General features: G+C 43.4%; 1 protein-coding gene across 2 annotated transcripts in view; it reads left to right on the forward strand.

The window, feature by feature from the left end:
• Positions 1–26268, forward strand: part of ABHD12 (abhydrolase domain containing 12, lysophospholipase) — a 68958-nt gene that overhangs the window by 20203 nt on the left and 22487 nt on the right. The window lies entirely within an intron of this gene.

Below are 26268 nucleotides of genomic sequence, written 5' to 3' on the forward strand. Positions count from 1 at the left end.
CCTTGTTTGGGACTTAGTGCTTCCTGGACTTGGATGTCTGTTTCCTTTTCCACGTTAGGAAAGTTTTCAGCTATTATTTGTTTGAATAAGTTCTCTGCCTCTTTCTCTCTTCTCCTTCTGGGACACCTATAAGGTGAATGTTAGTATGCTTGATGTGGTCCTAGATGTCTCTTATTAAACTATGCTCATTTTTAAAAATTCTTTTTTCTGTTCAGGCTGGATGGTTCCACTACTCTGTCTTCCAGTTTGCTGATTTGTTCTCATTTGCTGTTCATTCCTTCCAGTATAGTTTTATTTCAGTTATTATGTTCGTCAGCTCTGTTTGATTCTTCTTTATATTTTCTAACTTGTTGAAATTCTCACTGCGTTCATCCATTCTTCCCCCAAGTTCTTTAAGCATCTTTATGAATATTACCTTGAACTCTTTGTTGGGTAGTTTGCTTATCTCCGTCTTGCTCAGTTCTTCTTCTAGGGTTTTGTCTTGTTCCTTTATTTGATACAGATTCCTTTGTTGTTTCATTTTGTCTAATTCTTTGTGTTTATTTCCCTGTATTTGGTAGGTTGGTTACGTCTCCTGATCTTGGAAAAGTGGCCTTATATAGGAGATGTCCTGTGTGGCTTAGCAGTCTACTCCCCTCTGGCCACCAGAGCTATATGCTCTAGGGGTGCCCCCTATGTTGGCTGCATGGGCCCTTCTGTTGTGGCAGGGTCTACTACTGTGGGCATGCTGGGAGGTGGGCCTGGACCCGGGCCAGGCTGACTGCCAGGTCCTGCCTCATGCGGTGGCTGTTGGCCCATTGGTTGTTGGGGCCGAGTCCCGGTACATCTAGCTGCATGTCCTGGGGTGTCCTGGGGTTGTTGCCAGCCTGCTAGTGGGCGGATAAGCCCCTGACCCTAATAGGCTAAAGAGAAGACTCCAAAATGGTGCTTGCCAGTGCCACTGTTCTTGTGGTAGAATGAGCTCCCCAAAATGGCTGCCACCAGTATCTGTGTCCCCAAGGGGAGTCCCAGTTGCCTCCTGCCTCTTCAGGATGCTCTCCAAGATTAGTAAGTTGGTGTGACCCAGGCTACTTTCAAATTACTGTCTCTGTGCTGGGACTTGGAGCATGTGAGATTTTGTGTGCACCCTTTAACAGCACACTCTCTGTTTCCTGTAGCTCTCTAGCTCTCCTGTATAGAAGCCCCACTAGCCTTCAAAGCGAGATGTTCTGGGGGCTGATCTTCCCGGTGCAGGACCCCTGGACTGGAGTGCCTGATGTGAGGCTCAGACCCCTCACTCCTTGGGGAAAACATGTGCAATTGTGATTATCCTTCTGTCAGTGTGTTGCCTACTTGGGGTGTGGGTCTGCCTCTCCTACCTGTCTCATTGTGGTTCCTTCTTCATACCGTTAATTCTGGAAAGTCTTTTCTGCTAGTCTTCATGTTCTTCTCATAGACAGTTGTTCTGTAAATAGTTGTAATTTTGGTGTACCTGTGGGGAAAGGTGAGCTCAGGGTTTTCCTGCTCCACCATCTTGGCCACACTTCACCTAGAATTCTTTACCAGGTGAACACATCTTCCAAAAACAAAGAAGTTTTCAGACATATGAAAGCTGAAAGAATTAATCACCAGCAGACCCACACTGTAAGAAACGTTAAAGGATGTCCTTCAGGCAGAAGAAAAATTATACCAGATGAAAACCTGAATCTACACAAATGAATGAAGAACACTGGAAATGATTATGCGAGAAAATATGTAAGCTATATTTTTTATTATTTAAATACCTTTATATTAAAATTGCTTACATAAAAGTAGTAACAATGCTTTGTGAAGTTTGTAACATCTATAAAGTAAAATTCATGACAACAAATGGATATAGGCCAGGAGAGAAGAAATGGAAGTAAACTATTATAAGATCTTTATGTTATATGTGAAATGGTATAATCTCACTTGGATGTCAATATGATAAAGATGGATACTGTAAACTTTAAGGCAGTCACTAAAGTAACAAAACCAAGAGTTAATAGGAACCCAACAAAGGAAAGGAAAAGAAATAATAAAAAAAATGCTTGGTTAATTCAAAGGAGGGCAGAAAAAGAGGAAAAGGGGAACGAAGATAGATGGAACAAATAGAAAACAAAAAGCAAGATGGTCTAAACACCCAATTATAAGGCAGAGATTATTCAGATTGGATAAAAAAAACAATATCCAACTATGTGATGCCTACCAAAGAAAGGCATTTTAAATATAAAACAAAAAGGTTAAAATTATATGAATGAAAATATATACATACCATGGTAACACTAGTTAGAAGGTAGCTGGGGTGTCTATATTAATATCAGATGAAGTAGACTTCAGAGCAAAGAATATTACCAGAGATAAAGAAGACCATTTCATAATGACAAAGGGATAAAATAATCAAGGGGACATAACAGTCCTAAACATTTAAATACGTAATTGACAGGGCTTCAGAATACATGAAGCAGAAATAGAACTGCAAGGAAAATAGACACATCCACAATTATAATCAGAGATTTCAATAACAGATAGAAGCAGGAGGCAGAAAATCAGTAAGGATATAGTACGCTTGACCAACATTGTTCACCAGTTTAACTTGGTTGCCAGTTCCCCCAACAATAGCAGGTACACATTCTCCTCAAGTACACATGGAACATTTACCAGATAGACTACATTCTAGGCCATAAAACAAGTCTCAATAATTTAAGAGAATTTATGTCATGCAAAGTCTGTTTTCTGACCACAAAGATTTAAATTAGAAATCAATAATAGAAGATGTCTGGAAAGATCCCCAAACATTTGAGTACTGAATAACATACTTTTGAATAAGCCACCAGTCAAGGAAGAAATCAAAGGGGAAATTAGACAGTAGTTGGAACTGAATGAAAATAAACATGTATGCCCCTAAAGCATCCTTGGGGAGTTTATAGCACTAAATACTTACAGTAGAAAAGAAGAAAGGTCTGTAGTCAATGACTTTAGCTTGTTTTAAGATACTAGAAAAAAAGAGCAAATTAAACCCAAAGTAACCAGAAAGAAGCATATGATAAATACCAAACAAATCAGAAGAATAGAAAACAGAAAAACAATGTTTATAGCAGGTTTAATGTATAACAAGCAAGTACTGGAAACAACCCAAATGTCCAACAACTGAATGTAAAAACAAATTATATATCCCTACAATGGAATATTACTCAGCAATCAAAAGGAATGAACTTAGAACATAGAGGATATATTGGGCAGTGAAACTACTCTGCATGGTACTACAGTGGTGGATACATATCATTATACATTTGTCCATACTCTTAGAATGTACACTGTGAGTGAATCCTAAAGTAAGCTATGGACTCTGGGTGATGATGTGCCAGTGGTGGATCATCAGTTGTAACAAATGTATCACTGGTGGGGGAATGTAATAGTGGGTGAGGGGACTTCCCTGGTGGTCCAGTGGTTAAGACTCCATGCTCCCAATGCAAGGGGCATGGGTTCGATCCTTTGTCGGGGAACTAAGATCCCGCATGCTACATGGTGCGACCAAAAAAAAAAAAAAAGTGAGTGAGGTTGGTGGGGGGGAGGTGTTGTATGTACCTTCTGCTCAGTACCGCTGTAAAGCTAAAACTGCTCTAAAAAAGTTGTTTTTTTTTTTCAGGATTATTCTTTTTTTTTTTAAATTTATTTAATTTATTTATTTTTGGCTGCATTGTGTCTTCATTGCTGCACGTGTGTTTTCTCTAGTTGCGGCGAGCGGGGGCTACTCTTCGTTGCGGTGCGCGGGCCTCTCACTGCGGTGGCTTCTCTTGTTGTGGAGCACGGGTTCTAGGCGCGCAGGCTTCAGTAGTTGTGGCTCGTGGGCTCTAGAGCGCAGGCTCAGTAGTTGTGGCGCACGGGCTTAGTTGCTCCGCGGCATGTGGGATCTTCCCGGGCCAGGGCTCGAACCCGTGTCCCCTGCGTTGGCAGGCGGATTCTTAACTACTGCGCCACCAGGGAAGCCCAAAAAGTTTTTTTAAATGAGTGAACTATTGATACAGACAGGAGTAAGTGAACAAATGAATCTCAAAATAATTGTGCTGAGTGAAAGAATCCATTTCATTTAGGTAAAACACGGAAATTCAAACTAACCTGTAGTGATAGAAAGTCTGTGGTTGCTTGGGGGTGGGGAATGGGGACCAGAGAGGGGCAGGAGGGAGGAATTAAAAGGGGCAAGAGGAAACTTCTGGGGTGATAGGTATGGTCATTATCTTGAATGTGGTGATGGTTTCACAAGTGTTTAATAGGTTAAAACTTATCACATTATACACTAAATATGTGCAGTTTATGTCAATTATACCTCAATAAATGTGTTTAGAAAACAAAATAAATATTATTGAGCTTTTACATGAGCATTTTGAAAAAAGTTCCCCCAGCTTTCATTCTTGTCCATGTTGTTGTCACCACCTGCTCAGTGTAGAACTTCTGTTGGTTTTATTGCCACCAGCCTCTGAAATTATGGGCATTGTCAGGTGAGTTGAAACACCAAGGAGAAACCCAGGTGAGCTGAGGGTCAAGTTACTTTTTGGATTTCTAGCAATGTTTAATTCATTTCCAATGAGGATTTGGTGGAATGGAAAGAGTGGGCCAGACTGAGAGGCCCAGGACACGAGCTCATCCTCAGCTGAGGCCTTACCTTGAGCAAGTGAATTAATAACTGTGAGCTTAGTTTTCATATCTCTAAAATGGAAGTGTTACCTATTTTACCTGCTTCATGGAGTTGTAGTAATATTTCAACAAGGTTATATCGGTATTATACAAGTATAAAGTGAGTGGTATAATGGGTTTTTTTCCCTGTCCACTTACCCCATCTACTTTTTCTGTTAATTTAAAAGAAGTTCACAAGAGACACCTGTTTTACACGTTAATTTGTTTTCCTTGTTTTTATACTTTTTTCTGGAGATAATTAAATTACCTGTATTGTTAAGTCCTTATTTTTTTGCTTTGTATTGCTACAGGTTTCAGAACTTTCTCAGATACTTTTTTGCTATGAAAATAGCACTGGAGAGTAAGTAGTTTCTAGTTGGTAGGGTGCTTACTACTTTGCTTAGAGACTTGTATTGTCTCTTACTGACAATTCTAGTGCTAGGCAAACAATGCTTCTTGAGTGAAAAGGGAGTTATAATGATTTCCCAAGTGAGACAGCCTTTTAAAAAAATTTATTGTGGTAAAATATACAAAGCAAAATTGACCACTTTAACCTTTAAGTGTATAGTTCAGTAGCATTAAACACATTCACTGTGTTTAAATGTCTGTGTTGCTGAGGGAGCCTTTGTTAAGAGCCAAAGCTACACTCAAGGTCTTGGTCTGCAGTCCCTCAAGAGCAGGAAGGCTGTGTTTGCTGAGCTTTTAAAGCAGTACTCTTGTATCCTGGATGCCCCACTGTCTTTCAAAAAGAGCATCAAGCAAGTTGGTGTTTGCTGAAGATGGGGGCAAGGAAAGTGAAGGAGAGTGGTAGAGACAGAACAAAAAAGAAATGAAGAGAAGGAAAAGGAAAGAATCAATAAAGATAGTCACAGAAAGAGTTAATAAAAATAACATTGAGGGGCTTCCCTGGTGGCACAGTGGTTGAGTATCTGCCTGCCAATGCAGGGGACACGGGTTCGAGCCCTGGTCTGGGAAGATCCCACATGCCGCGGAGCAACTAGGCCCGTGAGCCACAACTACTGAGCCTGCGCATCTGGAGCCTGTGCTCCGCAACAAGAGAGGCTGCGATAGTGAGAGGCCCGCGCACCGCGATGAAGAGTGGCCCCCACTTGCCACAACTAGAGAAAGCCCTCACACAGAAACGAAGACCCAACACAGCCATAAATAAATAAATAAATAAATAAATAAAAATTAAACTTAAAAAAAAACAAACATTGAGTGCTTTATACCAGATACCATTTTCTTAAGCACTTTACATGTTTTAACTTTTTATTTATTTAAAAATTATCTTTGGGCTTCCCTGGTGGCGCAGTGGTTAAGAATCCACCTGCCAATACAGGGGACACGGTCTGGGAAGCTCCCACATGCCACGGAGCAACTAAGCCTGTGCACCACAACTACTGAACCTGCTCTCTAGAGCCCGCGAGCCACAACTACTGAGCCCGCGTGCCACAACTACTGAGCCCGCGTGCCACAACTACTGAAGGCTGCACGCCTAGAGCCTGCGCTCCACAACAAGAGAAGCCACCACAGTGAGAAGCCCGTGCACCGCGATGAAGAGTAGCCCCCATTTGCCACAACTAGAAAAAGCCCGTGTGTAGCAATGAAGACCCAATGCAGGCAAAAATAAATAAATTGAAAAAATAAATTGAAAAAAAAATAAAAATTATTTTTTATTTATTATTATTATTTTTGGCTGCACCATGCGGTTTGCAGGATCTTAGTTCCCTGACCAGGGATTAAACCTGGGCAACCACAGTGAAAGCACTAGTCCTAATCACTGGACCACCAGGGAATTCCCTGTATTAACTTTTAAATGTTTACAACTACCTCACAAGGTACTGTAGTCCCCATTTCACAGATGAGGAAATCAAGGCACAGATAGGTAGCTTGCCTAGGGTCACACAACCACTGGAGGCAGAGCAACAAAAATTGGTTGTGAGATATAATGGAAGAGAAGACCAAATAAAGTCAATAACAAAAAATGCCTATAAGGAATAATGCCTTGGAAAGAAGTATGCAAAATCTGTAAAAGGAAAACTTCAAACATTCTCGGAGGACACAGAAGTAGACTTGAACAAATGTAAGGACCTATTTGTTCTTGAGTTGGAAAGCTCACATCATAAACTGCCTAATCTCCCGAAGTTTGATTATTCATTTAACAAAATTCCAAGTAAAAATGCCAACCTGGTTCTCTCGGGTTCCACACGAGCTGATTCCGAACAAACAACATACAGGAGTGCCAGGAGCCCTGTGGAGGGGAGTGTGAGTAGAGACTGGACCATGCTGCCGTGTTCAGGTTCTGCAGGATGGCGGCAACTCTGAGTAACAAGCCATTGAGACAGGACGGAAATTCTAGAAACATGAATACAAAGAACATCTGCATGATATCACTAATGAAAAAAGAAAAAAATATTTGCAACTCCTTTAGATAAGGAGCTAATTGCTCTAATAGATAAAGAGGTTCTGGGAATTGAAAAGAAAAGATCAAAACCCAATGAAAAATGTGCAAAGGGCATGCATAATTAATAGAAAAAGAAATACCATATCCCTTCAGTATGTGAAAGGGTGCTCAACCATACTTATTCATAATTAGAGAAATCAGATCAAAACTACACCAAGATGCCATTTCTCACCTATCAGATTGGCACACATGCATCTTAGACAACCATTTTGCTAGTGAGGCTTTGAGGGAAGCAGGAATTTGAGAGTTATCTCTTAATCACAGATGCATTTACTGTTTGATCCAACAGTTTCCATTCTGGGACTATCCAGTGTGCACTTGCACATACAAAATTGCAGTTGTACAGGTGATTCGTGGTGCACTGACTGCTGGAAACAGCCTCAGTGTCCAGTGGTAGGAGACTGGTTTAATGCCCTAGGATGTATCAACCCAATGAAATATTATGGGGCTGCAACATAGCTGTGAATTGACAGGGAGAGACTGCCCGGGTATATTGTTGAGAGAGAAAAATCAAGATGTGAAACAGTTTACAGTGTATGGTGTGCCCCCTTTTGTATGAGAAAAAGAAGGATGAGAACATGTACATGTATTGCATAAGGAAACACTGGGAGGATAAATAAGTATCTAATAAAAGTGGTTATCCAAATGCATGGAGGCGAGTTGTCAGTGAGACTATATTGTTTTACTTTTTTAAATATGTCAACATGTGACCTTTAAAAAATTTATTGGTAAACGAAAAACAAAAAAGCATGTAGAATATAAGCTCATGTCAGCATGACACCAGCTACTTTACCAAATTAGTACCGACAACCACACGCACATTGCCAGAATCACATTGCTCTGGTGAGCCTGCTCACCCAGCTTTGCCTGCTCCCCAGGTGGGCTGGAAATGTAGTCTGACTGGAAATGTAGACACTTCCATCATCAGCTCTGCCCTAGGGAAGGGTGAGTACAGACTTCTGGAGATCTGCTAGCCATCTCCACCACAGATCCTGACTTTATATGGAATCAAGTTTATAAGAACATACTATGCTAGTATATTAACAGAGGCTCCTATAGGATCATATGATTTGAGGTTATTTTTATTCTCTTTTCAATGCTTTTATGCAGTTTGCAAGTTTTCTACATATATCTGTTATCAGAGAGGGCATAAAGCTATGAAAAAGTAATCCCTGTTGAATATTGCAAGCATATTCCATTTTCCTCTCACAGACTGTGTTACAGAGAGGACATCTGTAACATGAAGGCAGAGCCTTCCTGACATGCTAGGATGCTGTCCTCCTTTGTGGTCAGTCCTTCAGAGTGGATGGAATTGCTTGGTCAGAGAGCAGGGCCCTCTGGCAGTGGGCAGGGTGTTTGCTCATACTTAACTGTTTTGGTATTGTCAGTATTCTTTTTTTTGCCACTGCGCAGCTTGATGGATCTTAGTTCCTGGACCAGGGATCAAACCCATGCCCCCTGCAGTGGAAGTGAGGAGCCCTAACCACTGGACCACCAGGGAATTCCCTGTCAGTATTCTTTTATACATATAAATTTATTTATTTATTTTTATTTTCGGCTGTGTTGGGTCTTCGTTGCTGCGCGTGGGCTTTCTCTAGTTGCGGCAAGCAGGGGCTGCTCTGATGCGGTGCGCGAGCTTCTCTTGTTGCGGAGCACGGGCTCTAGGCACTCAGGCTTCAGTAGCTGTGGCATGCGGGCTCAGTAGTTGTGGCTCACGGGCTCTAGAGCGCAGGCTCAGTAGTTGTGACGCACGGGCTTAGTTGCTCTGCGGTATGTGACATCTTCCCGGACCAGGGATCGAACCCGTGTCCCCTGCATTGGCAGGCCGGTTCTTAACCACTGCGCCACCAGGGAGGTCCCCCCTGTCAGTATTCTTATTCTTTACCAATAACATAGGTGAAGATGGAACTTCATTGTTTAATGTGTATTTCTACATGTGCTACGTGTTTCAATAACAGGAAATGTCACAAAATACTGTAGCTGTGTAGCCCTTTGCACTGAAGATAAATTCTCACAGTATTGTCTCATTGCGAGTCTTTGTTTTGGTCAAATGAAAATGGAAGGAGAATGAATTCAAGAGCTACTTCAATAGAGTCTCAGAATGGCCTTGACCCAGAGGGCAGGATGGCATGGTCCTGGGGCATTTGGTCACCCTGTTTCCTGCTGTGGTGCAGCAGGAGGCTTTTCTACTCTCAGCTCGAGAAACCCCAGGCTTAGAGATTCTCAAGTGGATGGATATGCAGATGCTTACGTTTGTTTTTTCTAAAGCTGCCTTTTGTACCTTCATATTCTACTGTTTCATTGACAAGTCTACTATCTATTACACTTAACATTAAATATTGATCAAAGACATCTATCTCATCAACCAACATTGTAATGAAAAGTAAAATGTCAAACATTTTATTTACTGCCTGGCACATAGTAGATGCCTGATAAATATTTGTTAGATGAATGGAAATTGAAGTGAAGAAGCAAGACTTTTCATCTGCACTCACTGCTACTGTAAAATATTATTCTGAATACTCTAGATATTATGGGAAGTTAAGAAAATGTTAAAAGATAAACCTATAAAGAGGAGCAAAAATTTTCATTGCTTGCTTGCAGATAATGAATTTTTAACTGGAAAACTCCAATAAAACTCAACCAAAAAATTCTCAGAACTAATGGAGCTCAGTTAGATTTTCAAATGCAAAATAAATATACAGCAATTAATAGCTTCCTTATATACCAGTAACTAACCAGCTAGAAAAATGTAACAGGATAAGCTCTATTTCACATTAAAGACAAGAACTGCATAATATCTAAGAATAAATATACAAGAAATGCATAGCATCTCTATGAAGAAAATTACTCAGCTTTACTGAGAACATAAAATAATACTTGTTTAAGTGGAGAGATACATTTGTTTTTAGATGAGAATCCATAATATTGAAAAGATGGTGTTTCTTTCCCAAATAGATTTAATGCAGTTCTGCCTGGGATCAGTCTGCCTCAGTTTTCCTTTAGGGAAGGCAGGACGCAAGGTCATGAGTAGTTCCGAGGAACACACGTCTCCCACAGTTGCAAACAGGAAGCCAGGGACCAGGGACTGGGTGGTCAGCAGAAGAGGGTAGTCAGAGTGGGGAGGCTGCCCTGTATTTTTTGCTCCTGAACTCACCACCTCTCTGGGAACTGAGGAAGAAGACTGGGATTCTCAGCGTTCTTTTCTAAACTTTCATGTATTTCTTCTGTTTTTTAGAAGTCCAGAAACCTTCTGTAGTCCAGAAACCTTCTGTTTACCTTTTGCAGAGAATAAACCTTCAGTCTTTTGGTGGGGTGGGGTAGTGGCCCCATCAGTGAAGTAGGAGTCCAGAGGGATTTTTCACATTGTCCTCCTGATTTGGGTCCCAGCCTGAGCCCCTTCCACAGGCACTGGAGCCACCTGTCACGTGCCTTATCTCTTTGCATGCTGGATTAGGACTCTCCTGGGGGTGTCAACTGAATTTGGAAGCTTTCCAGCTTCTAAAATTTGGGTGTCTGTCCTCTCATTCTTTGCCCCTAGGGTTTTATGCTTAAAAAAAAATTACTGTCATTTTTGTGGGGTTTTGAGAAAGAACAGTTAAATCTACCATCTTTAGCCTTATATATAAAATTTTAATGTCTCTTCAAGGTGGCATTTGAGATGGAGAGAAACTTTTGGGTAACTATTTAGGAATATATAAACTCAATCCTTCTTCCCACCATATTCCAAAATATATTCCAGGATTAAATGTAAAGCTCTAAAAGAAAAATAAGGAAATTTTTTTGATTTTTTTTTTTGAAGTATAGTTGATTTACAGTGTTGTGCCAGTCTCTGCTGTACAGCAAAGTGACGCAATTATACACATATATACATTCTCTTTTTATATTCTTTTCTGTCATGGTTTTATCACAGGATATTGAATATAGTTCCCTGTGCTATACATTAGGACTTCGTTGTTTATCCATTCTAAACGTAATAGTTTGCATCTACTAACCCCAGCCTCCCAGTCCATCCCTCTCCCTCTCCCTCTCCCCCTCCCCCTTGGCAACCACAAGTCTGTTCTCTCTGTCTATGAGTCTGTTTCCGTTTTTTAGATAGGTGCATTTGTGCACCTATCTAAAATAATATGGCATTATTTCATTCTTTTTTATGGCTGAGTAGTAGTCCATTGTATATGTGTACCACATCTTCTTTATCCATTCATCTGTCAGTGGACATTTAGGTTGTTTCCATGTTTTGGCTATTGTGAATAGTGCTGCTATGAACACAGGGGTGCATGTATCTTTTTTTTTTAAATAAATTTGTTTAGTTTTACTTTTGGCTGCCTTGGGTCTTCGTTGCTGCACGTGGGATTTCTCTAGTTGTGGTGAGCAGGGGCTACTCTTCGTTTTGGTGCGTGGGCTTCTCATTGTGGTGGCTTCTCTTGCTGTGGAGCACGGGTTCTAGGTGTACGGGCTTCAGTAGTTGTGGCACGTGGGCTCAATAGTTGTGGCTTGCAAGCTCTAGAGCGCAGGCTCAGTAGTTGTGGCACGTGGGCTTAGTTGCTCCACAGCATGTGGGATCTTCCCAGACCAGGGCTTGAACCCGTGTCCCCTGCATTGGCCGGCGGATACTTAACCACTGCGCCACCAGGGGAGTCCTGCATGTATCTTTTTGAATTATAGTTTTGTCCAGGTATATTCCCAGGAGTGGGATTGCTGGATCATATGGTAATTCTATTTTTATTTTTCTGAGGAACCTCCATACTGTTTTCCATAGTGGCTGTACCAACTTACATTCCCACCAACAGGTGGGAGGAGGGTTCCCTTTTCTCCACACCCTCTCCAGCATTTGTTATTTGTAGATGTTTTAATGATGGTTATTGTGACCAGTGTGAGGTGCTACCTCACTGTAGTTTTGATTTGCATTTCTCTAATAATTAGTGATGTCGAGCATCTTTTCATGTGCCTACTGGCCATCTGTATGTCTTCTTTGGAGAAATGTCTTTTAAGGTCTTCTGCCCATTTTTCGATTGGGTTGTTTGTTTTTTTGTTGTTGAGTTGTATGTGCTGTTTATATATTTTGGAGATTAAGCCCTTGTCTGTCGCATCATTTGAAAATATTTTCTCCCATTCCATAGGTTATCTTTTCGTGTTTTTTAAGAATATTTATCCAGTGTCAAGGTCAGAGAAGAATGTATACCCTTAGAGGAAGAAAGCATAAAGATAAAGACTAATACAATAAGAACAGAAAAAAATTAAAAATTCTCTTATAATTACAAATATTCCCAAATAAAAAGACAGATGACAGAGGGAAATATTTTAGAAATACATAAAATGTCAGACAGAGGGACAATATCCTTAATATATAAGTAATTGTAAGAGGAGAGCACAATTAGATTGAACAGCCAGGGAGACTTTGGAGCACACAGCCTTGAAGCTGAAACCTGGAGGAAGCACATGAACCAGGGACATGAACCAGTCTCAGAGGTAGGGAAGCATTAGGCCCATGCAGGCAACTGATAGCTGGAGGGTCAGAGGTGGGCAGTCCTCCTGGGACCTGTTTCAGATGCTCTTGCATGTAAAGGTTTAAGTGAGACAGTGATATGACCAAGTTTGCCTTTGAAAAGGGCCTCTCTGGCTGTATAGCAGGCAGGCAGAGGTTGGGGTTTCCATTTAAGAAGTCTCTTCAGAAGACCAAGGTATTGATCTCCAAAATGGGATGGGTTCACCCAGGAGTTGGGTGAGACACAGTCATTAAGATATGGGAAGGAAATATTGGGACTTCTAATTATATTCATATTCAGATATTAACCACCCAGTTATACATGTGTATAATTTAAAACAAACGTATATATTGAGGACATGTTCCAAAAATGTTACTGATTGAATGTGTAATCAAGAAAGTTTAGGGCTGCTGGTCTAGGTAAGATATGTGGCTGGCCTGGAGCAGAGAGGCAGCAGACGAGGTGACTAGAGGTGTACGTTTTGGAATGTTTTGGAATCTTGGAGTGCATTGGAAGTGGAGGTGGGGCAAGAAGGGGTATCAGGAATGACTGCTGGGGGTCTGCCACGGCCACAGGTATTTGCTGAGATGGGGAACTGGAGGGGAAGCAGATGGAAGCAGAGGGGGAGAGGGTGGAAGATCAAGCATTTGGTTTTGGACATGGTAGTTTTGATTTGCCTGTGGGACTCCACATGGAGACACCGAAGATAGCTGGGTATACAGCGCTGTACCTGGAGCTCAGTCCTTTGAGGCCTGCACGTTGTTGATCTGGCCTGAGTGTTGGTCAGGGCAGACCAGGTCATGCAGCAGAACCCCTGGGTCACTGGTGTATTTCTTACCCCACTGTGTGTCTGGTGTGGCCTCTGCTTGTTGTGGTCACTGAGGATCCAGGCCAGCAGGGCCTCCAGCTCCACACACCCTCCCTCCACCTTGTGGGCCGTTGCTGCTCCTGAAGTGGAAGGGACATGGTCTCTCTGCTCACGTTTCCTTAGCCAAAGCAAGTCACTTGGCCGCCCCTAACTCTAAAGGGGGAGGGGGACGTGCCATCCTACCCTGGGCCCAGGAAGGCACGGAGCCAGAGAGAACGGTGAGCAGCACTGGCGACTGCCATGTAATTGTGTGCAAGAGCTGATGGGCTCGGCCGTTTTTAGCTGATGGCAGTGAGTAGCACTGGGCCCGCGCAGCACAGAGCACTGGGCTCCCCTCTTCGCTGCCTTAGGGCACGTCCCGGGGGCCTAGGGCAGAACACCACTCAAGCTGAACAGGAAGGTCCTGTGACTCTGCTAGAAAACGCAAGTGTCCTGGGGACCGAGGGCCACAGAAGTGAGGTGGGTTTGCCTGTGAGCTGCCAGGGCCGGGTGGGGTCCACCCCGGAGGAGGCTGGCAGCCCCACCACAGCCCTGCACCCGCTTCCCGCTTAGCTTCCCTTCTGATGCTGCATGCCACGTTACTGGCGTCATTTCTGAAGCATGAAACCACTGCTTTTAAGCACTAACGTGGATAAAGAGTAATTGTAATTTAGGATACCAGAGCAGGAAATTAGAGCTCAGCTGGGTAGTTCAGCCAAGCAGGGCTGGACAAAGCCAGCCCAGGACAGAAGCTGTTTCAGTTCAGCTCAGTGTTCCTTCTCCATGTGCGAGACCAAGACCATGACCGTGCTGAGCATTTCATGTCCTTGTTCGTTTACTCTGCACAACGGGCCTTTCAGGTAGATTCCATTAGAGTGAGGGAACCGAGGCTCAGAGAGTCGGACTGTGAGGAGTGACAGGCCATCTCTGTCTCCACTGCTATGCAGAGCCCAGGTTTGGGAGCACGGTGCCTCGCACTTTACAGGTGCTCCCGCTGGAGGGAAGCACCGCAAGGGCCCCAACTGCCTGAGGGGCTGTTTTACTGGATGGGGGCCTTGCTCTGAGTCTTCACCCAGCACTCTGTTCCCTCCCCTGGCAGAGGAATCCGGCAGGTTATTAAAACATCTAACTTGGGAACAGTAAGGTGCAAAGCAAATCACCGTCAATTTGGAAATTGGAGGGGAAGCAGGTGCCATTCCTGCACCTGCCTCCTGACTCTCACACATTTTCCCAGAACTGCAGCCCTTCTGCCTTTCTGGGCGCATCTGAGGGTTGCTCACCGGGGCTCGTGGAAGTGGAGTCGGTCCCCAGGTTGGTCCCTGAAGGGCTCCAGTCCTGGTGCTAGAAAGGTGGACACGTCCACGGCAGCAGTGGGTATGCTGGCTGAGGTCACACATCCAGGAAAGAGAGGGTGGCCAGTTCCCAACAGTTTTAAACCATTGGGTGTCAGAGCAGCGCATGGGAAGCGGCTGTTTGGAAGCAGATAGGCTTAGTTGCATAGAGACTCTTGCAAGCGCTGAGCATTTATTGCCTAAGGAAAGTCTGAGAGCTTGTGCCAGCTGCCCTGCAGAGGGCCTGTGGGAAATGAAGCCTCCACAGCGTCAGGTGCTGGGAACAGGCGGACCAGCAGGAGTTACTGTGGGGGCCTGGCCTTAGGTATCATTTCTCCTGTTCAGTTTGGCAGGTGCTGTTTGACTGGAACACACTAAGGTATACTTTTGTTTTTCATCTCCGTAGTGCAGGAACTGTATTGATATACACAAGCTCATTCACTGAAGTTTTCCTCAGTAAAGAGCATCTTTTGGGCTTCCTTGGTTCCTAGATTTGGCTTCTGTTCTTTCAAGAAAGGTCTCTCTCTCTCTCTTTTTTTTTTTTTTAAATTTTATTTATTTGGTTGCACTGGGTCTTAGTCGCAGCAGGCGGGCTCCTTAGTTGCGGCTCGCCAGCTCCATGGTTGTGGCATGCGAACTCTTGGTTGCGGCATGCATGTGGGATCTAGTTCCCTGACCAGGGATCGAACCCGCTCCCCTGCATTGGGAGTGCAGAGTCTTAACCACTGCACCACCAGGGAAGTCCCAAGAGAGGCCTCTCTTTATCTACCCATCAGTGCTTCATATTATTGCCCTAGTTTCACAGCTCAAAGTGGGGAAAAAGAAGACAGCCTCCTTAAAGTATAAATGACAACTTTCATTTGGTGGCATGCAATGAAAAATCTTTAAAAATATATACCTTCTCAGTTTGCTCAAAGAAGGGGTTTTGCTCTTTTATCAGGAAATGGTTAAAAAAAATTTTTTTTTTTAATGACGGCTCCATCCACAGGAAGTTTTCTTAGGCTGAGCTCAGAGACACAGCCTTCCTCATTAAACATGATGAGCGCAGCCTCATTCTTATTTTGTCTTGACCTTAAAATGGGGACAAGGCTTTGTTGTTTAAAATCTTCATTTGTTATCTGCCTGTTTTCCTTTGTTAGCAGAGAATGAGAGTGAACCCCTGCTAGTCTTGATGTCCTGCATGAACTGTTTTCCAGCTGCAGATTGACAGAGTATCAGACAGGGTTCACTTCTTAACACCTGCTGCTTCCATATAATACAGAATTTCCAGCTCTAGCCTCGCAGAGGACATGGTAGTGTTTATGTGAGGTGGGGGCCTTTGGGAATGATTGTACTGTTATTTTTCCTATTTCCTGTTCCAAAGACAGACTTTGACAGCTCAGACCTCTTACAAAGAAATAATGCTTCCATTGTTCAAAGCAGTTTTATTATGTTTGAGTATCTCTTTAGAAGGCACAGAAGGAGAAGAAAAAGAGAGGTAGGAAAGGGAAAGCCCAGGTCAGATAAGCGATCAGACAGAGAAGCGATGGGGCCAGTTTCTTGGTCTGAACTGCTGGAGGGGGTGTGAAGACTGTCGTTCTGAGAAGATGGGACGGATGGCCAAGAGCTGAGCAGACCAGACCAGTTCGTTTTTCTTCTAGTGTAACCTTTATTAATTTTTTCTGACAGTACAGTCCTGTCTTGCATAGGATTTTGTGGACTCAGTAGTTTGGCTTGCTGGATTTTGTTTGGTGTTGTCATGTTCCCCCGGTCGCTTGGGATCCTATGTGTCTCTGTGAATGGTCTGACCCAAGAATGTTTGTCTCGGACATCAGGAAAGATGGGCTGCGTTCAGTTCCACGTGGACCGTGTGCTCGTACATGAGCCTCGGTTTCTCATCTGGAACCTGGGACTTATATACAACATTTTAGCCCAGAAGGCATGAGGCCTGGCAATTGATGTCGAAAAGCCAGAACGCTTAAAAAGTCAGCCATAAATGTGAGTGAACTTCTGTGGAAGGACCTATTTTGGCACCAGAGCTGAGGTCAGTTGCGGGAGAGTCCTCCCACTGTGGGCACTGTGAGCCAGTAGGTGTCTCCTTCACTGCCCTTCCTGCCCATTCCCGTCCTGCTTCTGGGACAGCATGCACCCCTGTGTCTGGCTTCCACCTCCCACAGCGGTGAACTGGCACTGCAGGTAGGAGCAGTCCTTATGGCCAAATTCTGGTGGTTGGTTGTTTGCTTAGTGCCAGATGCAGTTTCCTGCTTCATTGAGTTTATTTGATCTGTCGAGGCCAGAAACTCCTTTTTGTTTGTTTGCTTATGAAAGTGGTTTAAGTCTTAAAATTAGAACCTTCAGGTCCTGTCCTGAGAGATTAAAGGGCTCCTTTGGCCACTCCAGGGTGGCTTCCTTTGTCCCCAGTTCTCTGTCCCTCCTAGGTTTTTACGGAGACTCTCAGGAAGGATTCAGGGGTGCTCAGCACCCTTACTGGCCTGTTCCAACCCCAGGGGAAGGGAGATGCCATGCGAAACTCTGAAGTGCGGGTGGTGGCAGATTAATGATCATGGGCATTGAGTCTGGCTTGGCAGGGACAGAGGGAGAGGCCACGAAGGTGAAGTAAGTGGCAGTGTCGCAGGAAACAAAGTGGGGCCAGAGAGGATGGTCACGTCCCAGGTCTCAGGTTAGTCCCTGGGACGGGGGATGGCCACCAGTGTGGGTTCTTGGCTTTGCGCAGGAAAGAATTCAAGAGCGAGCCATAGTAAAGTTATTAGAAAGTTTATGCGGGGACTTCCCTGGTGGCGCAGTGGTTAAGAATCTTCCTGCCAACGCAGGGGACACGGGTTTGAGCCCTGGTCCGGGAAGATCCCACGTGCCGCGGAGCAACTAAGCCCGTGTGCCACAACTACTGAGCCTGCACTCTAGAGCCCACAGGCCACAACTACTGAGCCCACATGCCACAACTACTGAAGCCCGTGCACCTAGAGGCTGTGCTCCGCAACAAGAGAACCCACCGCAATGAGAAGCCTGTGTACCTCAACAAAGAGTAGCCCCGCTTGCCGCAACTAGAGAAAAACCCATGCGCAGCAACGAAGATCCAGTGTAGCCAAAAATAAATAAATAAACTTATTTTTAAAAAAAGGAAGTTTATTCAGGGAGATACACACTCCATAGACAGAGTGTGGGCCATCTCAGAAGGTGAGAGGCACCAGGGTACGGGGTTGTCAGTTTTTATAGGAGTGGGTAATTTCATAGGCTAATGAGTGGGAGGATTATTCCAACTATTTTGGGGAAAGGATGGGGATTTCCAGGAATTGGGCCACTGCCCACTTTGTGACCTTTATGGTTGGCCTTGGAACTGTCATGGCGCCTGTGGGTGTGTTATTTAGCATGATGTATTACAGTGAGCATATACTGAGGCTCAAGGTCTAGTGGAAGTCAACTCGTCCACCATCTTGGAACTAGTTGGTTCTAACCAGTTTATGTTGTGTCCTCGATGGCTGTCATTCTTTTAAAGGTTATGCCCTGCCCCCTTCCTGTCTCAGCAAGTGCTGAGGTGCTCAGGGGCTGCTCAGGTGGGCAGATGGCTGTGGTCTCCTCAAGTGTGGTCAAGTCATACTTCAGACCAATAAAACTAGAATTTCTTTTTTTTCTTTCTTTATTTTTATTATTATTTTTTCTTTTTCTTTTTTTGGCCATGCTGCACGGCATGCAGGACCTTAGTTTCCTGACCAGGAAGCAAACCCATGCCCCCTGCAGTGGACCGCCAGGGAATTCCCCAAACTAGAATTCCTGAAGCAAGTTCCAGGCATTGATATTTTGTAAATTTCTCCAAAGATTCTAATATACAACCAAGTGACTGTCAACCAGAGTAACTTTCAGTGTAGATGCTTGGTTGAACAAGACACAAACTATGAACTAGAAAAAAACTGTGGAACTCTTAAGTGTAGTGGGAGCCCAGAGAAGTTGGTGGTGGTTCTGATAATTTTCTGCATTAATGATCATGGGGCAGTAATTCTTTGATCAAACATTCACTGAGCACAAACTGTAGGCGTGGCATTGACTTAGCTACCACAGAGACAAAGGTGAAAGACAGGGTCCCTGCTGCAAGGACTTCATCTGTTGGAGAAAGAGGGCCAGACCCCATGATTATGCTGCTGAGAGAAAAACTTTTCCAGCATAAATTTAGATCTGAAGTAATTGATAATAGACAGATTAACAGGAGAAAAGTTTATTATGCATGTGGGAGTGCTCTATAAAGAGAGTAGCTCCCCAAACAGCCAGAGGGAAAGGGTTTATATTGCCAGTTTCATAAAGGGGAGGGGCAGGACTAGGGCTTTTAGGGCTTTTAGGACGGAAGGTTCCGATGAAGCTTGTTGATACGGTGTTTTTGGATGTCCTGTGCCCAAGGTCAGTCACCTCCCTGACTGGAGACCTCCCCAAGGGCGGTTTGTGGCAGCTGCTCTTCTAGAGCTCTGCCTTAGGCAGAGGAGGGAATTTCCAATGAGATTTCTTTCTGCATCTGTTAGAAATCAGATGTTTTCATTTTGAAGTAATTTTGACCATTTCTTTTGGGTTATCAGTCCCCACATTCCCCCCAGTTGAAACTTCCCAAGAAGTTTCACAAGCAAGGAGCTGGTTGATTGCTGCAGAGAGAAGACTCAGCTGAGAAGGTGAGAAGTAGGCAATCTGCAGTAAGAAAGAAGACCTTGGGTTAGAACAAGCAAACAAAAAGAAAAACAAAGGTTAATGGTTGGAGCAGATTCTAAACCCATTTTCTGAGTCCAGAGGGCAGTCAGTCGAGAAGATATTTAAACATTGAGTTTGAAGCATTTTTAGGTGGTGGAGGGAGGATGGCAATAAGATGGATTTCCTGGTTTGCAGTTTGAATGTCTTTGGTAATGGCATCCCACACATGATCTGCTGTGGTGAAGCCTCAGAAAGGTTTACATCAAGTTGACCAGCTTCATCCGGAAGGACTTTTCAGATCCTCGGGGAAGGGGAAACTGCACGACAGCCTGGAGTCCCAGTGAGGGCAGTCAGGTCACCTCGAGTCAGGAGGGTGTGAAGAAAATTAGAAATGTTAACTTGGAGGGTTGTAACCAGGCATTGAAGGAAACCCAAAGAATTGAGAATTTGGTGAAGACTGATAAAATGTACAAGAGGGCAGGATCTAGACCAGTTTACAGATAGATAATAAAACCTCAAAGATAATGAACAGGACTAGAAATCTGAATAACCCACAAGGGTGTGTTACAGTTTTCTGTTGAAACATAACATTTCTCTCCACAGTCGTGTCCTTCTTTGATCAGAGATACTCAAAAGTAAGATTATTTTTCTTTATTTAAAAAAAAAAAAGATTTGGCCTAATCATTTACATAAGTGCAGCAAGAATGCCAGTTAACCACATAAGCCTCTTAAAAGTTTGCTTTGCTGGAACGTTTTATAAGGAATCTCAGACTTTTAAAAGTCTTTCGAAGCTAGGAAGCCAAGCCAAGAACTGCAGTACCTATAGATTTGGATGAATTCCTATCTTTCTGAAGTCCTTAAAATATCCTACAGTTTTGGGGGCCTGCCAGGAAGTGACCTGTAAGTAAGGCTGGGAACTATGTAAATTAGGTACCAGGCCTGTTTTTCTAAGAGGCGTTTCTAAACATTGGTTCCATAAAGTCAGCCTTAGTTCCTTAAAGCTGTCTGGTTGTATACAATTCTATGAATCATTTTTAAATATGCCATTCCAGTCAAAGCCTTGGTTATATAATCAGTGTTTCCAATTGTGTTCTGTACAAGGAGGACGGATTCTTGCTGAACTTATGCAAGTAACTGCATTGCCATGAAAATAAGAATAGTCAAGAGTCTCTGAATTCTGGAAGGATCAGGCAGGGGGAAAAAGATAAATGTTTGTTACCAAAGTTAGTGTGCCCAATGCACAGTGAGGCCAAACAAACCAGAACATCGGAGTTTGGAGCAGAGAAAGGTTTATTGCAGGGCCAAGCAAGGGGAACCCCGGTGGCTCGTGCTCAAAAACCCCTGATGGTTTTGGTGGAAAAGTTTTCATAGGCAAAATTTGGGGTGAGGGCTGCAGGGTGTGTAACTTTCTTCTGATTGGTTGGTGGTGAGGTATTACGGTGGTGCTACAGGAATCTTGTGCTCAGCCTGAAATTACCACCCTCCACCTGGGTGGGGGCCTTAGTTCCTGCAGATGAAACTCAAAGATATTGTTTTGTATATCCCTTGAGGAGGAACCAGGACCCTGCCCCAAGGGTGCACTGTTGTTCTTGACTGCCCCTCCCTTGTTTCTCCATTGCCTCCCTTCCCCAATTAGCAACTGTTTGAATCTGCCCTTTGGAAATCAGGGAAGGTCAAGGAGGCTGAGTGAAGCCTATCTCCTAGAAACAGGGGGTGCAGAAGGGCTTTTGTGCCCAGGAGGGCCCCACAGAGTCCTGCTTGGTTTCAGCTATTGTTGAAAAAATCCATTCATAAAACTTTTATATCACATCAGCCTGATACACTGGTTCTTTTATATATCTATACATTTATTTATTTATTTATGGCCACATTGGGTCTTCGTTGTTGCTCATGGGCTTTCTCTAGTTGCAGCAAGCGGGGACTACTCTTCGTTGTGGTGCATGGGCTTCTCACTGCGGTGGCTTCTCTTGCTGTGGAGCACGGGCTCTAGGCGCGCGGGCTTCAGTAGTTGTGGCTCGCGGGCTCTAGAGTGCAGGCTCAGTAGTTGGGGTGCACGGGCTTAGTTACTCTGCAGCATGTGGGATCTTCCGAGACCAGGGATTGAACCCATGTCCCCTGAATTGGCAGGCGGATTCTTAACCACTTCGCCACCAGGCAAGTCCGATACACTGGTTCTTAACAGTTATACTGGGATTGTTCATGAATGCTGTAAGCTAGCCCATCATCAAGTTATTTCCCTGTTTATTATTTTTATAACACGTGTGTTAGGCAAGTTTCAAAAAAAAAAAATCACAGAATAAAAACCTTAGTTAAATACGTGGGTTTTGTTTTATTGCTGCACTTGATATACATGAAATAATGGATTTCAAGCAGTTTTACTGCATATCTACTTGTACTTTTATTCTTAGGTTGAGTTTATAATTTTTATAATCTTAATAATCTAGTATATTATATTAGGTTGTTATTCTACCTGGGTTTATTAGTCAAATAATGTGTGCACATATTATACTTAATGCTGATAACTCAGAGTGAAACCATGCACTTCAGGTGGGACTTGAACCTATATGCCGGGAGTCGAACCTGGTCAAAACCCACTGTCTTTTTAATTGAGGTCACACATCTGGTCTCAGGTCTTAATGAAACTCAGGTTCTTTATGTCTTGTCGAGTGAGAGACAAAGTGATAGGTAGAAGTGGATTTATTTAGAGAGGAACACACTCCACAGAGTGTGGGCCATCTCAGAAGGTGAGAGTCCCCGAAATATGGTGTGGTTAGTTTTTATGGGCTGGGTAAATTTCGTAGGCTAATGAGCAGGAGGATTATTCCAGCTATTTCGGGGAAGGGACGGGGATTTCTAGGAATTGGGCCACCGCCCGCTTTTGGCCTTTTTTGGTTGGCCTCAGAACTGTCATGGCACTGGTGGGTATGTCATTTAGCTCATGCATTACAATGAGCATATAATGAGGCTCAAGGTCTACTGGAAGGTCGAATCTTCCACCATCTTGGATCTAGTTGGTTCTAACCAGTTTTTGTCATGTCCTTTGGCTATGTCATTCTTTTAAAGGTTGTGCCCTGCCCCCTTCCCTCCTGTTTCAAGAGGACAACTGCTTTTATTAAACTGACACCACTAAACTGGTTTTATTTATACATGAGCTTGAAAAATATTTGGGTTCTTATACTTCTGGGAGTTTTAGGAATATTTAATTTGTCACTTATTTCTCTTTAAGCCAATTGGAACAGAGCTCCTTAAAGGGATTTTATAAATTAATTTGGTAATACCATCCAGGGCTAGGAAAACATCACAAATACAGTGGACCCTTGAACAACACGGGTTTGAACTGTGCGGGCGGGTCCACTCATAAACAGATTTTTTTTCACCAAAGACGTACCACAGTACCACATGATCCACGGTTGGTTGAATCCACAGAAGCAGAACGGCAAAAATGGAGGGCCAACTTCAAGTTATACTCAGATTTTCAGTTGAATGGAGGGTTGGCACCCCTAACCCCTTCGCTGTTCAAGGGTCAGCTGTAGGTTACATACGTACATACATACACACACATATGTCCATACATATGTAAACAGACAGTCAGATACAAAGAGAGATCTTACTGCACTCATCCTGACAGCTGAGCCACCAGTCAGCATAATCACAGTCACACAAAACTCAGCAGTTTATGTAATGTAAGAGTTGGTTCTCATGTTTGCCCTGCTTTATTTATCTTTTTATCTGAATTTAGTTTTGGGGAAATGGAACAATTTAAGGTAAACTGCTCAAGATGAGGACTAATGCTTTTTTACTATATTTGACTTTTAAGATTTTCATTTCCCATGATATGTAATCTTGTGGAGGCAATGGACTAAATTTCAGGTGAGGGACTTTTTGAGAATACCAAGCAGCAGTCTGGGTGTTTCCACAGCCCAGCTGCGTGGGTAAAACATCCGACCTGTTTCCAATTTGTCATTTTTCCTTTTCATCCTCAGGTAGAGGCTGTGTGGAGTCCCTGAGTCCCTTAACAGCCCCCCGTGGAGGCAGGGGCCTAAAGCTCTAGTGGCTGTAGGGAGGTGGGGCTGGGGTGGGACGGAAAAGGCCTGGCAGGGTGGACAGAAGGAGCCGGTAGAAAGGTAAGGCCCGCGTACAGCCCTGTCTGGGATGCCTTCTGAGGAGACGGCTTGGGATTTCCAGACAGAAAGTAGAGTTAGGGGAGCAGGGGATGAAAAATTATTGAGGAGACATCAAGGGTGGGGGGACTCTTGCTAAAGGCAGGTCAAGGGTTTAGACGTCAAAGGTGGGGGGATGAGGGACTTGATCAGATATCAAGGTGGGGGATGACTTAGCAGGATTCTTGCTAAAGGCAGGTCAAGGTCAAGGCAAGAGGGCTCAGTTCTTGGTAAAAGCTGAGAAACTAAGTGAATGTCTAATGACTGCATAAAAATTTTACAAGTCAGGTGGTGTCAAATTCTTAGCTGTCAACAAAAATGAAAAAGGGCTTATTTGAGTGTTTTTACTGTGTGATTTTGAGCATATAACCCTGAAGAAGTGGTGATACTAGTAAACTTCCATTCCCTTTTACTGATGTGAACAAGTTCTCAATACTTATATTTTTAAAAACCAAAAACAGAAGTAGAATTAATGCTAACCCCCCCCTTTTTTCTATCAATAAGTAATATATAGAGACATGATGCATTTGGGAAAGTAGTGGAATCCATCTCATTTAGTCTGTCATACAGAGTGAAGTAAGTCAGAAAGAGAAAAACAAATACAGTATGCTAACACATATATATGGAATCTAAGGGAAAAAAAAAAAAAAGGTCATGAAGGACCTAGTGGCAAGACGGGAATAAAGACACAGAACTACTGGAGAATGGACTTGAGGATGTGGGGAGGGGGAAGGGTAAGCTGTGACAAAGTGAGAGAGTGGCATGGACATATATACACTACCAAACGTAAAATAGATAACTAGTGGGAAGCAACCGCATAGCACAGGGAGATCAGCTTGGTGCTTTGTGACCACCTAGAGGGGTGGGATAGGGAGGGTGGGAGGGAGGGAGATGCAAGAGGGAAGAGATATGGAAACTGATTCACTTTGTTATAAAGCAGAAGCTAACACACCATTGTAAAGCAATTATACTCCAATAAAGATGTTAAAAAAAAAGATGTATTTTCAATAAAAGTTTACTTTTCATGCTTAATAATAATTTACCAAAAATATAACATATTTGTCATTTTGATTAATGTGTATGATAATAATTATAATGATAACTCAATCCAGAAGGAAATGATTTTAATGTAGAAGAGCCTTATTGCTACAGGTATATAAATTTTTTTCATTTCTATTTATATATATTTTTTTTGTTCAAGAAGGATATGACAGCTAATAAGTGGTAGATTGGATGCTGGACCAGATCATTTGACTTCAGAGCCGGCACCTTAACCACTACATCCTATGCCTTCCCTCAGTGAACGGGTAGATTGTGCATGGAATTTAAGATGCCCTTTTAAACTTCTCCTGCATCATCTAGTTAACTCCTGTATTCCTGACTTAGTGTTTCCACCAGTGGCCCTTTCCCTGGAAGCCCAGACTAGGTCAGGTCACCCTGCACCAGATGCCTGTCTCACAGCCCTTTGTCTGCCCTGCTGAGCTGAGAGCACAGCAGAGACGCAGATGGCATCCTCTGCTGCCCTTATTGTGCACTGCCCCAGGAGTGCCCAGTGCTCAGTAACGACTGGTGGATGAGCCAGGTGAATGAGTGAAAGGATTACATTGTGAGATATGCATTTGTCTTCAGCTTTATTGAGGTATTATTTACATCAGCTTTGTTGAAGTATCATTTACATGGGATAAAATTTACCAACATATACATTCATGTGTCCACAACCACAGTCCAGATAAAGAACATTTCCATTACTGCAAAAGTTGCCTCGTGCCCTTTGCAATCTCTTCCCTCTACTCCCAGCCTCTGAGGTCACTGTTCTGCTTTTCTGTCTCTGTAGTTTTGCTTTTTCTGGGATTTCAGACAAATGGGATTATACAGTATGTAATCTTTTGTGTCTGTCTTATTTAACTTAGCCTAATGCTTTTCTTAAAAAAATTTATTTATTTTTATAAATTTATATATTTATTTTTGTAAATTTATTTATTTATTTTTGGCTGCATTGTCTCTTCGTTGCTGTACTTGGGCTTTCTCTAGTTGCGGCGCGTGGGCTTCTCATTGTGGTGGCTTCTCGTTGCGGAGCACAGGCTAGGCGCGCTGGCTTCAGTAGTTGTGGCACGTGGGCTCTAGAGCGCAGGCTCAGTAGTTGTGGTGCACGGGCTTAATTGCTCTGCGGCATGTGGGATCTTCCCGGACCAGGGCTCGAACCCGTGTCTCCTGCATTGGCAGGCGGATTCTAAACCACTGTGCCACCAGGGAAGTCCCTAGCCTAATGCATTTAGATCCTTCTGTATTGTTGCACGTGTCAGCAGTTCAAGGTGTATTTTTTTAAACCACCTTACTTTTTTCGAAATAGTCCAGAAATAAATAACTAAACCCATTGAGGTTGAGACTTGATATGCTGAGATAAGCAGCAGTTTCCATGTGTGCTTGGGGCTCATGGGGTCCCCAGAACCCTTCAGCATGTCCGTGAGGTCAGGGAGATTTCATGGTAACACTGAGATGCTGTTTGCCTTTTTCACTTTCATTCTCTCATGGGGTTTCGGGAGCTTTCCAGATGCTGCGTGACGTGTGGGATTGCAGCAGATTGAATGCAGAAGCAGATACGAGAACCCATCTGTCTTCTGTTAAGCTGTCTGACTTAAAGAAA

The sequence above is a fragment of the Eschrichtius robustus genome, chromosome 16 (assembly GCF_028021215.1).
Source record: "Eschrichtius robustus isolate mEscRob2 chromosome 16, mEscRob2.pri, whole genome shotgun sequence".
Taxonomy (NCBI): Eukaryota; Metazoa; Chordata; class Mammalia; order Artiodactyla; family Eschrichtiidae; genus Eschrichtius; species Eschrichtius robustus.